This window comes from Helianthus annuus, chromosome 17 (assembly GCF_002127325.2).
Source record: "Helianthus annuus cultivar XRQ/B chromosome 17, HanXRQr2.0-SUNRISE, whole genome shotgun sequence".
Taxonomy (NCBI): Eukaryota; Viridiplantae; Streptophyta; class Magnoliopsida; order Asterales; family Asteraceae; genus Helianthus; species Helianthus annuus.
In genome coordinates this window covers 104661028-104673310 of record NC_035449.2, presented here as the reverse complement: position 1 = coordinate 104673310, position 12283 = coordinate 104661028, and positions in this window count along the sequence as shown.

Below are 12283 nucleotides of genomic sequence, written 5' to 3'. Positions count from 1 at the left end.
ACACCCATCCCGTTATCTAAACACTAACCAAAAACCAATCGTTTACCCAAATCGTTTAGCTTGTTAAAATCATTTCAAAATCGTTAACTCGTTTAAAATCGTTTAAATCATCCTCGTTTTAATTTGTGAAAAACTATTTATGGTCGTCTCGCTAAGAACATTCAAACCTTCGTGACTCGATCACCTCGCTTCTCGCTTCTTGAATTAACAGACCACCAAAGGGTAAGTTAACAAACATCAGATTCAGTCGCTAACCACAACCCCCACACATAACCATGGGTGTAGTAAAGTAACGGGATTTGTCAGATCCTATGGTACCATAACCTAATACAGGTCGGTTGGGCCAAAAATAATGAATGTCATTTGTTATGTAACTACAACCATCAAGTTTTGTTCACATTATTGAAATCGTTATTAGTTTCGTAAAAATCGTTTTAATCGTTTTTGAAATCATCGTTTAAACCTTGAAAACATTTCGTACATATGAATCACCACAAAACAATTGAAAACAGTAAAATAGGGGAACTACGTACTCACATGAAGTGCAAAGTATCCTCGATCAATAGAACTCAAGCAAACTCAAGCAAACCAGAGAAATCAAGTAGCACCTAATAATCGAACCACTAGTCAAACAATAGACGCCTAAATCGGACGATTGGATAGAATGAGGTCTTGTAAACCAAATGAGTGTTGGAACTCATGTGATATGGTTTAACAAAGCCTACATTCTAATTTGAAACCTAACCTAAGTGCTTTCGACCCATTACGACCCATTAAGGTAGCTTACGCTACTTTAACGCGTCGTGCGCGCAAAAGCGCATTCGAGACGTCTAACTAGTCCTATGACAAGTATTGTATGCCAATACATGTTTAATTATGTTACATAATCAGTTACGTGACAAAAGTTTAGGTTACATATGCTTAATTACCAATTATGTATGAAAAGGGTATTTTGGTAAACTACTTATCATACAACTACCTAAACTAGGTGACCATAAGGTATAACCTCGGAAGGTTATTCTCTATGCTACTATGGTCACTAAACATGTTTGGTTGGATCCTAATGATCGACCAAACGGGTCGTGATCGAAAGTCTAAGCGGGTGTTTAATCCGCTTGACTTACGACTCTACACAAGCACTAATCTAAAAAGTGACGAGCTAAACATGCTAGAACATGTTTAGTTAAGTTAGAAAACAGGTTTTGATATCAAAATAAATGGTTTTGATACCCTAGAGTAGTTTGGTTACAAAATACGCGTGAGAACGCATTTTGGCCGAAACTACGACTCGTCACTGAGCCTAGATAACGTGGTAATCAGTAGGTATAGTCACCAGGGACTATAACCATCGTGATTACGCTCACGTTATGAAGTTCAAACGAACTTCGCATTGACCATAAACTGGTCAAAGCAGAAAGTCAAACACTTTTTGACTTTCATGGTAAAAAAACGATAAAAGAACGAAGGAAGCTTACAAAGGGTCCAAGCAATGTAATCTTGACCCAAATTGCTCAGGTATGAGGTGCCAAGCCCCAACTTAGAGCAAAAAGGATCAGATTTGTGAGGAACTTGAATGAGGGTGTTGGGTATTTATAGGAAATCCACAACCGTTAGGATCATTCCTCGTAAATCGAGCTTGAATCTCAACCTTTCACTTGCGCCCAAGGTATTAGAATACAATGGGAACATGAAAACCATCAAATGGTATTGAAATCACGGGATTAAAACCATCAAAACAGCTGGAACTGGCCAGATTCAATGTTTCTGCATTTTTGCTGGTCTGGGACATGGTTACGGACCGTAAGACCATGCCCATACGGTCCGTAAGGACCTTGCAGGTCTGATACTTTCAAGAAATTGCAAAATGGTCCCTGCACTTGAGAAACATGCATTCCGACCCATTTTTGACATGTTTAAGCCCCGTTAACCCCATTTCAAAGCTCTAAAATGAAGTTAAAGTATAGGGAACTTAAAATGTGCTCAAAAATATTTCGGATGTCGGCTCGTTTGGTCGTACGATCGCGTTGTTCGGTTAATTACGACGGGAGTCGTAACGAACGCAAAAACGATCCAAATTGTGCGACGAATGGATTTTTATTATTCCAAACACTAAAACATAATATTTTAATGATTACATAAATTTTTGGATGCCCGGATATATTCAGAACGTAAGATATGCGCGAAAATGCAAACTTGTGCACTTTTTGACGCTTTTAGTCCCTATTGATCAATAAAGTTTGTTTTAGCATACCGAACCCCTCAAAGCCTATTTCTAAGCTATGTAAAGGTTATTTAGGGTATGTTTAACTTATGAACAAGTTCCGGAATGTTCATTACCATACATATCGGTATAGTTTCGCAGTTTGACACAAATAGTCCCTGCGATCGAACAAACTTGATTTCAACACACCAAACCATCCAAAACTTATTTCGAAGTTATGTGGAGGTTATTTAAGGTATGTTAAGCCTATCTCACTATTCCGGAATGTTTGTCGCGTTATACTGACTGCGTTTACGCACCAGTTTGCGTATAACTTTCAAGAAAGCGATTTAAAGCTTGAGATTGGAAACGAATCGAATTAAAAATTTACCAAACACAAATACACACATAATAACACCAAAACATATATAATAACACCAAAGCACATTGTTTTATTTATAATCATCATTGTTTTACATTGAACCACGACTACAGAACACAGTTGTCACAGTCTCCCCTACTTCAGGAAATTTCATCCTGAAATTTTTAACTAGAGGAAGCTTGTGAAAACAAATGCGGATATTCCGCCTTCATCTGGTCCTCACGTTCCCAAGTAAACTCTGGGCCACGTTTGGATTCCCAGCGAATTTTTACCAATCGAATCCGTTTGTTCTTCAACTGTTTGAAAGTACGGTCCAAGATCTCCACGGATTTCTGGACAAAGTGTATCGTTTTATCGATTCGGATCTCGTCGAGAGGAATGTGAAGGTCAGCGTCAGCTAAACACTTTCGCAAATTGGACACGTGGAAAGTTGGGTGAATATCCCAAGCTCTGGAGGTAGCTCTAATCATATCCTCCAAAGTTTGAATCGTTCGCTCAGATTGACTATCAGTTTGGGGATGATAAGCAGTGCTTAGATTCAGTTGGGTTCCCAAAGCAGATTGATGGTCTTCTAGAAATGAGATGATAATCGAGCATCACGATCAAAAGTGATATCCAAAGGAACACCATGTCGTGATACAATCTCATCAACATAAATCTTTGCAAGTTTATCAGCAGATAGATCCTCGCGAATTGGAATAAAATGAGCTGATTTCGTTAATCGATCGATAACAACCCATATAGCATCATGACCTTTAGACGTACACGGTAACTTAGTGATGAGATCCATTGGAATGTTCTCCCACTTCCAAACTGGTATCGCTGGTTGCACAGGCAACCCGAAAGGTCGTTGATGTTCAGCCTTGACTTTGAGATAAGTCAGGCATTTTGATATATACAAGGCACATCCTTCTTCATACCAGGCCACCAGAACTTAGTACGAAGAGCCTTGTACATTTTATCAGCACCAGGATGGATAGAATATCGAGACTTGCGAGATTCGTCCATTACCAAGGTGAGAAGATTGTCTTGTTTTGGAATCCACAAACGATCCTTGAAATAGAGCAACCCAATCGTCCTTCGTTTCGAGTTTAAGCTCAAGCTGATGTGGTAATTCCGTACCCATCAAATTTTGTGAAACACAAAATTGCTGAGCTTGAAGAACACGAGTTTGAAGATTAAATAGCGTTTGGAGCGCTTCTTCTTGTTTGGGTCTCTACTCAAAAGGCATATCCTTCTGAGTCAAAGCAGTGAGTGGAACCACGATCTTTGAGAAGTTTGAAATGAATCGACAATAATAACCAACAAGACTAAGAAAAGATCGAATCCCTGTAGATGTTGTTGGTGTATTCCAGTCTTTAATAGCAACAATCTTGGATGGAACCACATGAATACCCTGCTCATTGACTATATGACCCAAGAATTGAACTTCTTTAAGCCGAAATTCACACTTGGAGAATTTAGCGAAAAGTTGTTCCTTCTTCAGGAGTTCCAATGTTAAGCGAAGGTGTTGCTCGTGCTCGGCTCGAGACTTCGAATAGACCAGAAATATCGTCGATGAACACAATGATGAACTTGTCTAAATAAGGTTTATAGACCCTATTCATTAAGTCCATAAAGATAGCTGGAGCATTTGTCAAACCAAAGGGCATGACAGTGAACTCATAATGCCCATATCTTGTGCGAAAAGCAGTTTTGGGAATATCTTCTTCGAGAACACGAAGTCGATGATACCCAGAACGCAGGTCGATCTTGGAAAAGCATGAAGCACCTTGCAGCTGATCAAAGAGATCATCAAATCGAGGTAGGGGATATTGATTCTTGATGGTAAGCTTATTAAGCTCACGATAATCGGTACACATTCGAAAAGACCCATCTTTCTTTTTCACGAAGAGGACAGGAGCTCCCCAGGGTGAAAAGCTCGGACGGATGAATCCTTTATCCGATAACTCTTGAAGTTGTTTCGATAACTCTTGCATCTCCGACGGTGCAAGTCGATAAGGTGCTTTTGCAATTAGGTTGGCATTGGGTACGAGGTTAAAATGAAACTGGACTTGATGAACTGTAGGTAAACTAAGCAGTTCATCAGGAAACACCTTTGGATAATCCCGAACAATCGAAATATCCTGAATACACTTGCTCTTGCATTTCTCCTCGGTGACAGGTGCTAGGAAAGCACATATCCTTTTCTCAAATAACTTTGGGCTTTTGTTTCTTAAAAGAAACGAGTGTATAAGGTTCAAGGGGGGGATCACAAGTGATCATAAAAATGACAGAACCACACGAGTGGTTTGTCTTTGTATTGACATCATAAAGTTGCATCAAACATTCATACAATTGCATTGGTTCACAAAAAATAAAAATCATAAATTTTTATTTATATAACAACCGCATTGTCTTTAAATGTTAAAAGATAACAACCAGAAGAAATACAAAATACTAATCGTTCACTGCTGCATCATTGATTGCCTCATTGATGTTATACACTCGTCCACGTGTTGGATTCACATTGACGTTGACGTTTGCATTCGGGTTTGCATTAGCATTCGCGCTTGCATTCACCAGTCTTGGGCAGTTGTTGCGGAAGTGCCCAAACTCTCCACAGTTGAAACATGAACCCGGTGGGAATCTTGCAGCATTCCCCTGAACCGGAGCTTGAACCTGAGCAGCCTGATTTTGTCCCAGACGACAAATATTGGCCAATTGCCCAAGCTTACCACACGTCGTACATTGCTTACAAACTTGCTGTGCAGCATGATGACCGTTGCAGCGAGCACAATGAGGTACGGTATGTGACAACTCGTAATTTGAACCTACTTTCTGTAACGTTACGTGCTTACGTGAATTATGTTAATTGAATGTTATGTTTTATATCATGTGAATGCGTGTATATTTGTAATCGAACCGAATCGCACAACCCTCACTTCCTTACATTATCAACCGCACAAGCCTTTTGGGCCGTAGTGCTTGTAACCGAACTTTTAAGGCAACCCAAGTATGGGTTCGGCCCAACCTTTCTTGAATGATTAACACCTAGAGTGTTGGCAACCTTCTCATTTGTTACAAAACCCACTTCACACACAAAACCCTACTCTTTATCCTCTCTCTCGAAAGCGACGGTAACCCGAAGAACCGGAGCCATCTCGTGGAACCTCCTAGATCGGATAACCTTTGTGTACTCTTAATCGGTTAGTGTGATTATCCATTGATGATGTTTTGATGTGTGTTTTATTATAGACTTGCATGATGATCTAGGGTTTCGGATTAACATGATTGATTATGTGGTTGAAGGATATTGTTATTGATAATCGGATCATAGGGTTCATGTTTACATAATTGATAATGTACATACAATTGGATTACACGGCCTAGAGTTAGAATCGAGCACCCTGTGATCGACTGTGATATGTTGTGTGTTGATAATTGTGATTGATGTTCATGTTATGTTTAAGTCTAGGGTTCATAAGAATTGAGGTTGGAATCCTTGTTTGATCGAAATCTATCATGTTTGGAAACTGATAACTTGTTAATTGATAAATGATAAGTATGGAAACCTTGTAATTGATTGGCAGGGTCAATGCTTGTAACCGAATAGGCATGAATTTCGGATATTTAAAACTGATCACACAAGAGTCCTTGATCGCACAAGGACCAAAAGCGCACAAGTTGTTGATCACACAAGATCAGGTCGCACAAGACCTGATCTGATCGCACAAGCTGGACGCACAAACCCAGTCGCACATTATGTTTATCTATGCCTGATCGCACAACATCTTGTGGATCGCACAAGATGATGCCGGTCGCACAAGATGTTGGGCCACACACACACATATGTTAATGTTAGTAAATTGTTGGACCTTAAAGCCCAAGACACAAGCACACAACCCAATCTGATCGTACAAGGTACATGGATCGCACAAGATTAACTATTACTTATATGTTGGGCCGGTTGCCTTTGGGTTTAATCAAAATCGCACAAGTTGTATTTTCTTGATAGCTGTTGGGCCGCACATGTATGCTAAATGTTTATATATTGGGCCGGGCTTATTGGACCGCACAACATACTGTGGATCGCACAAGGGTGTGCCGATCGCACAACATGTTGGGCCGGATATTATTGGGCTGATTTATTTATTCGCACAAGTTGAATGGATTGTTTGACTGTTATGTGTTTGTACTCGTAACGTGATAACTTGTGTGAAACATATGTGCATTACTTGAGTCAAAACCTGACCTGTACGGTAACCCTGTTAGGACGTGATTGACTACTCTTAATTCAAGTAACTTTGGTATAATCTGCCGAGCAAACCAAGGTGAGTTCATTGCATTTTCTCAAGCATGCGTCCCGGTGGTTTGGGACAACTGGTAAACATTTGGAAGGGAAACTTGGGGTAAATAACTGGAACATAGAAACAATCATCTACCGGATTGCCTGTAAGGCAATGGGGTAATTAGTTGATAGCGCTATTAGGTTTGGCACCCTCACACCGGGCCGTAAGGACGGGCGTGAACTAATTACTGGGACAACATGTGAGTACAACGCGGATATAAGACCTCCTACAGCTTGTCAAGGTTGTTTGATACCTTGACTTTGACCAATGCCTGGTTATGGGCATTGGGGTTAGGCATTCCCATCATTGACGCTGCATACGGTACAGTAATCAAGTAACAATGTCATCTGAACCAAACAACGAGTTGATTTAACTAATATCTGGTAACTTCCCACGTAAGCAACACCTTGAACTCACCAGCGTAGTCTGACACACTTGTTTGCATGCTTGTAGGTCATTAACGTTTGGAACATGGACTTGCTATTTGAGAGTGCTGGAGTGGTCATGGATCGAGGCTTTGGGATTAATTTACAACTGATACATTGGTTTTAAGTATTAACATTTGCTAAACGATTTATTACATGCTTCCGCTACACAACATCTTGAGAATTGATATCATGTTTGACAATTTCTATTGGTAATTAATGGCATGTTTTATTAAGTATTTACTATTGGTTCAATGTGATTGGTGGCTCGAACTCTGATGCGTAACACGCCTCGCGGGGTTTCCGCAGGTGAAATTTTGGGGGTGTTACACGGTACCTGCATACGCCTTCTTCACAGGTGGCTGAGCCGATGGGTTCTGATCAGTCTGTGTCGTAACAGCGAAATTCTGAGCATCCTTCCGCTTCCTCGACTTCTTTGTCATCTCACCTTCCTTACCCTTACCCTTTTTCTTGTCTTTTCCAGAATCAGTCGCCTTCTTTTTATCACCCTTGCGGGTGAGTTTACCCTTCCTGACTTGAGATTCAGTCAGGGTAGCAGACAACTCGATCGCTTGACGAAGGGTAGTAGGGTTAACACCGGTCACAATATCCAGAATAGAATCGGGTAAACCATCGATATATCTTTCGATTGCTTTCTCCAGAGGGGTAACCATGGTGGGACACAATAGACTGAGTTCCTCAAAACGATTCGTGTATGCACAGTGTTCAGCCCCATCTTGCTTTAGATCGTCAAACTCTCGTTCCAAAGCCCGAATCTCGTGACGGGGACAAAACTCTTTCATCATGAGAGCCTTCGACTCATCCCACGTTTGTTCCAATGCCACTTCGACACCCCTATCTCGCGTAATACCATTCCACCAGGTAAGCGCTCGCTTCTCAAACACACTAGAAGCAAATTCAACCTTCCGCGCATTCAGACACTGGACGTGTCTGAATGTGCTCTCGATACTCTCAAACTACCGCAAGAGCGCAATTGCTCCTTGTGACCCAGAAAACTTTAGAGGCTTAGCAGAATTGAAGCTCTTGAAGTTGCACGGCGCATTGTTGTTATTATTATTGTTGTTGAATATCTCGTGGACTTGGGTCACAACGCCTGGAAGTACAGCAGCCACTTGCTGAGAAACCAAGGCTACGATTTCTTCAATAGTGAAAGATTGTGCTTCACGTCGAGGAGGCATTGTCTAATAAGGACATAAGAGAAACGAGTGAGGTTGAAAATCAAAAGAGGTATTGAAAATACCGTCAAAACACCAGAAAGGCGATCATTTGTTTGTTACCTCGAACAAACAAACGACACGGAGAGACTAATCAAAGTAAATGGATCAAAAATAATGTATCGCCAAAGACATGCTCGCCTATAAGTGGACACTCACCCCAAGAGTTCCCAGGTAAGAGTGACTGGTCCGATACTGCGGATTTGTACGAACACTCTAGCTTTAGACAGAAAACTCAGAGTACAGGCACCCACTCTTCCAGTTTGCACGTGTTCACACTATTTAGACCCAATCTCTGACGAGATTTTGAAAACTTAAAGGGTTCAAAACCTTATAACAAAGGGTTCAAAACCTAGTAATCAATCATCCTAGAACGGATGATTAGTTTTCAAAGCGGATTCGAACTTAGCGTTCTCATTGTGGTTATCACCTAAGGATAGGTGACGGTATTGTTTTGAAATCTAAACACAAGAAACTTACGTTAGGGTCCTAAAAGTTATAGTCTAGGTCAAATCATTACTAATAACCTAATTCCCTATAACCATTGGCTCTGATACCAACTTTTCTGTCACACCCTGACCACGTAGGACAACAAACCGTGGCGGAAACGTCGGGGAGTGTTGCAACAGAATAATTGTTTCACAACCATGGATTCAAAAATAGTTTCGTTTTATTGATAATATTAAACATTACATTGTCTTAACACATAGAACAAATAAGTTTTATATCGTCTATCATAGCTGTTATGTCACTAAGGCCTTGTCCAGATCCTATGTGACGTATGCATCCTAGAAATCAATCAAGCATCAACACCTGAAACATATGTAAAAACTTAGTCAGCAAAGAAATGCTGGCGAGTACATAGGTTTTATAAGAGTATCGAAATCATGGCTCGTTTATATGTTGCAGTACTTTATTAGACTACAAGAGTCAAAATACCAACCTTGTTTAAGACTGATAACTTACTTGGGAGATCAGATCGATAACCAAAGAAAGCAACACAAGCTATTCGAAGTATGTAGTTGGGCGGCGATTGCAAGAAAAACAGAAACCCTAGAAAGATAATCGTATCAGATCTGTGGACCGATTCCCTAGTAGATGTTTGAATCTTCTAAAGAACAATCAGCAACAGATATCACGATGAAAACCTAGGTTATGGATGGAAGATCATAATCGCCATTTGCTAGAGAGAGAATTAGGGTTTTCCTGTTTTGTTTTATCAATAGAATCACCGGTTCATTTCAATAGAATCACCGGGGTAACCCTTTACCCAAAAAAAATACCAACCTTGTTTTGAAAAATGTATTGCAACATAGTTAACCAACTCAAATCAAGTTGATTATAGTTTTATAAAATCTCGTAGCCATGCTTCTTAACCCAAAAACATTTGTTTTAGAAAACCAACTTGTAAAACATCTTGTAAAAACTTGTTAAAAACTCGTATAGTTTATATCTCTTAGAAAAACATCGTTGTGTGACATCGTTTCAAAATCGTTTACCCAAGTGAACTAAATAACGCCACGATATGTAATATGATGAAAACACTTATATATAGGAAGTACCAGCGGCGTATCCACCATGCTTTCATCACATTACACCCGTCCCGTTATCTAAACACTAACCAAAAACCAATCGTTTACCCAAATCGTTTAACTTGTTAAAATCGTTTCAAAATCGTTATCTCGTTTAAAATCGTTTAAATCATCCTCGTTTTAATTTGTGAAAAACTATTTATGGTCGTCTCGCTAACAACATTCAAACCTTCGTGACTCGATCACCTCGCTTCTCGCTTCTCGAATTAACAAACCACCAAAGGGTAAGTTAACAAACATCAGATTCAGTCGCTACCCACAACCCCCACACATAACCATGGGTGTAGTAAAGTAACAGGATTTGTCAGATCCTATGGTACCATAACCTAATACTGGTCGGTTGGGCCAAAAATAATGAATGTCATTTGTTATGTAACTACAACCATCAAGTTTTGTTCACATTATTGAAATCGTTATTAGTTTAGTAAAAATCGTTTTAATCGTTTTTGAAATCATCATTTAAACCTTGAAAACATTTCGTACATATGAATCACCCCAAAACAATTGAAAACAGTAAAATAGGGGAACTATGTACTCACATGAAGTGCAAAGTATCCTCGATCAATAGAACTTAAGCAAACTCAAGCAAACCAGAGAAATCAAGTAGCACCTAATAATCGAACCACTAGTCAAACAATAGACGCCTAAATCGGACGATTGGATAGAATGGGTCTTGTAAACCAAATGAGTGTTGGAACTCATGTGATATGGTTTAACAAAGCCTACATTCTAATTTGAAACCTAACCTAAGTGCTTTCGACCCATTACGGCCCATTAAGGTAGCTTACGCTACTTTAACGCGTCGTGCGCACAAAAGCGCATTATAGACGTCTAACTAGTCCTATGACATGTATTGTATGCCAATACATGTTTAATTATGTTACATAATCAGTTACGTGACAAAAGTTTAGGTTACATATGCTTAATTACCAATTATGTATGAAAAGGGTATTTTGGTAATTTACCTGTGGCATATAAACTACTTATCATACAACTACCTAAACTAGGTGACCATAAGGTATAACCTCGAAAGGTTATTCCCTATGCTACTATGGTCACTAAACATGTTTGGTCGGATCCTAATGATCGACCAAACGGGTCGTGATCGAAAGTCTAAGCGGGTGTTTAATCCGCTTGACTTACGACTCTGCACAAGCACTAATCTAAAAAGTGACGAGCTAAACATGCTAGAACATGTTTAGTTAAGTTAGAAAACAGGTTTTGATATCAAAACAAATGGTTTTGATACCCTAGAGTAGTTTGGTTACAAAATACGCGTGAGAACGCATTTTGGCCGAAACTACGACTCGTCACTGAGCCTAGATAACGTGGTAATCAGTAGGTATAGTCACTAGGGACTATAACCATCGTGATTACGCTCACGTTATGAAGTTCAAACGAACTTCGCATTGATCATAAACTGGTCAAAGCAGAAAGTCAAACACTTTTTGACTTTCATGCTAAAAAAACTATAAAAGAATGAAGGAAGCTTACAAAGGGTCCAAGCAAGGTAATCTTGACCCAAATTGCTCAGGTATGAGGTGCCAAGCCCCAACTTAGAGCAAAAAGGACCAGATTTATGAGGAACTTGAATGAGGGTGTTGGGTATTTATAGGAAATCCACAACCGTTAGGATCGTTCCTCATAAATCGAGCTTGAATCTCAACCTTACACTTGGGCCCAAGGTATTAGAATACAATGGGAACATGAAAACCATCAAATGGTTTTGAAAACAAGGGATTAAAACCATCAAAACAGCTGGAACAGGCCAGATTCAATGTTTCTGCATTTTTGCTGGTCTGGGACATGCTTACGGACCGTAAGACCATGCCCATACGGTCCGTAAGGACCTTGCAGGTCTGATACTTTCCAGAAATTGCAAAATGGTCCCTGCACTTGAGAAACATGCATTTCGGCCCATTTTTGACACGTTTAAGCCCCGTTAACCCCATTTCAAAGCTCTAAAATGAAGTTAAAGTATAGGGAACTTAAAATGTGCTCAAAAATATTTCGGATGTCGGCTCGTTTGGTCGTACGATCGCGTTGTTCGGTTAATTACGACGGGAGTCGTAACGAACGCAAAAACGATCCAAATTGTGCGACGAATGGATTTTTATT